Genomic DNA, 2,992 nt, shown 5'->3' on the forward strand with positions numbered 1-2,992 from the left:
AAATTTTTTCCAGTGATTCTAGTGTACCGCTGCTCCGGCTCCCGCTGCGTGGAGTATACCACTTTTGTCGGCGCCTGTACGTGCGGTCTGTGGATGCTCCCACGCTATATGATAATTAAAATTACAAAACTATCGCGAGTAATACTCTCCTTCTTATATTTTCCTGTGCCAAATTGTGGTGCAATTTCAACATTCCGAAGAACACCAAGTCAATCTACACTGATAAAGTACACTCTGAAACCTCTATTTTATATTGTCGACTGTCGCCGCGAGAGCTTCATTATAGCATATACAGAAAATAAAAACATATCGCCGATGTACGTTAGCGTGACGTCAAGGATTCCAAAGTACATATCTTTCTTTTTTGTATTTCGGCCTTTATGGGCGCTCGTTAAAGTTCTCTAAATTTACTAACTTCAGTCTTTGGAATCTATAGGACCAAATGTAACCCATCGTTACCTATAAAATAATGATAACTAGATAGACCAGACGCCGTCAAAGTCAGTGACGTCACGGCCTGCTGGTGCGGGAACTTCAAGGCTTGGTCGCCACCCGTGTTTCGTTTTGGCGCCTTTTTCTGGTTTACTAAGCCTCTTTAAACAGTGGGATTGGTCTTATTTGACACAATTTATAAGTATGATTTGCTAAGACACATTTTCCTACAGTTTCTTTTAGTGCCCTTTCAAGTACCAAAATTGCTCAAATAAATTGGGCGCTCTTATTACGATGTACTTCCGGTTTTATCCAGAAACTCTGAACTCGATGTATAAGTACAACGATGACTTCTTTTCGTTAAAGCAGCGAAACTTTTGTTCTGCTTTTTCTTCTTGTAGCAGCATAAGTCTGTCGTGAACCGTAGCACCCTGTCGTCAGGACAAAGACGGTTCCGTAAGTCTCAGCAGTGCGGGCTACGAGACGAATATACTGTCATACTGACATCCCCAGTTTTGTCGAGCGGACGGGAACGTTTGTCATCGCGACGAGACGTCAGGTCTAGGACACGTATTCTAGTGCCTTCCACGTTGCCCATTGTCATTTTGCTTAATATCATTTGTTCCTTCGTTCCTTTATACTGCAAGCACCCGTTACGGCGAAGCAGGTGTGTGTGTCCAAACTAGAAAATGGTGACACGTTGATCGTATTTTTCCGGTGACCGCTTTTCACCGGCTAACCGCTGTTATAAGATTATCACTCGGCAGAAGAAGCGCCTACATGTGTAGGAACTTTCGCGAATGCTGTCACTGATTGTATAGCGACACAATCTTATCTAATCAGATTGCGTGGGCGACGCGCATAGGGGGGCCCATTCTGGAACGTACGCGGACTCCAGAGATTACGATGGAATGTACATACGGTCAGTCATGTATAACAGCCGTCGTGCTTGATCCGTAGATAAGATTTCTACAACTTCGGTCACCGCGCTATCATTGTGCTATGAATATTACTTGTTTTCCTGGACACAGTTTCGCCCAATAAAGAGTTAGCCTTTGGCAGCGTCTTATTCTTTGGCAGCGTCTTACAACAACGGAACATAGAAATGCGCAACGTGATATACATTCAAGCTACGACACCACGGTAAACATGCTTTAGGGAGTCAGAATAACAAACCGAAACGAATAATTGTGAGGAAGATGCGAAACAGTAGCGTCCCTCCTCCTCCCCATATGGAAATACTAGAATACTGGAGTTTAAGTCTGCAATACAGCAAATAAGAGACCCATATTACGTGCAGAAAATGGCTACCACGTTCACACTGCATGGGCAACTTCTTCCAACAGGTGGTTGCGGTTGGTCAAAGGGACCAATGTTTGAGGCTGGACAAAGGGGCTAAAGAGAAAAGATACTTCAGAGGGTCAAAGTAATGGGAAGCCCGGAAATATGGCCTCCCGCGTAGCCCATTCTGCTGCTGGGGGTCGTCAAGCACAAAAATAAGTAGAGAGCAAAAAATATTTTCGGCATGAATTGAATGTCTCTTTTCTTTTTTTCGTTCTAAACAATTTACATGTGCACTGAAGCTGAATTGCAGTTGCCGAGATCCCCTGATATAGACGGCGTACACCACACTGTAAAAAAAGCTGTTAATTTAAAGAAAATTTTCAGAAATTTTCTGTACCGCAAAAGAAATATTCTGTGAGCGCTCCATGACAGAAATCTGTTAAAAGAAAAAAACTGAAATATTCGGTTCTTCTTGATCTCTGGCCTATAAATCGAGTCAACACTAAAATATAACCGTTTTAAATTATTCTAACTGCATAAAAACTATAAACAAAAATTGTAGTTTTTATTTCATACGCGCTGTTTTTTTTTTTCATATACCACGCACGACGCGCTGTTTGCGGTACCGCTTTGATGCCCCGTGCCATAATCATGACGGCTGCTGTTCGAGTCAACGCATGTCGGCACTGCTCCGTTTCTGTTTTAAAAAATCGTAAGAGGCGAGTGGTTTTATTTTCAAGTACATTACAAACAATGAATGACGTATTCTTTTACCCAATATTCTCCGCGTGTTCGTGACACAGAACAGAACAATGTAGCCTGCAAAGAATATTCAGGCGGACATTGACAAAATTTAGCAACTACATGTTCCGGCATTTCAGCGTACGTTGTGCCTTGTGAGGTAACGTGGGATTTGGGTATTGAATTTAGCTTTAGTTCTTTTGTTATAGCACTCGTAAGGGCTAGCAAGTGGGCTTGACAAATGTAGTATTGTCTATTCTTGCCTTTTCAGAATGTACTTGTTTTTGCAGTCGCTGCGAGGGAAAAAAAGCACGCGTAAGCTCTCAACAAAGCTCCCTCAGTGACGTTGGCTCTTAGCTACGATCAAGTGTTTAGTTTATTGAAGTGACCGCCAAGTGCGACTTTTTTTCTGTTGTGTAATATTTTATTTGCTTTGATGCTGACATGTGAACCCGCCGCATATGAGGGCACATGGTATCCGGTATTGATTTTGTTGCTTCGTTAGCGGCGGTTCGAGCGTTAGTGCGTTACCGTC

Source organism: Dermacentor variabilis, chromosome 2 (assembly GCF_050947875.1).
Source record: "Dermacentor variabilis isolate Ectoservices chromosome 2, ASM5094787v1, whole genome shotgun sequence".
Taxonomy (NCBI): domain Eukaryota; kingdom Metazoa; phylum Arthropoda; class Arachnida; order Ixodida; family Ixodidae; genus Dermacentor; species Dermacentor variabilis.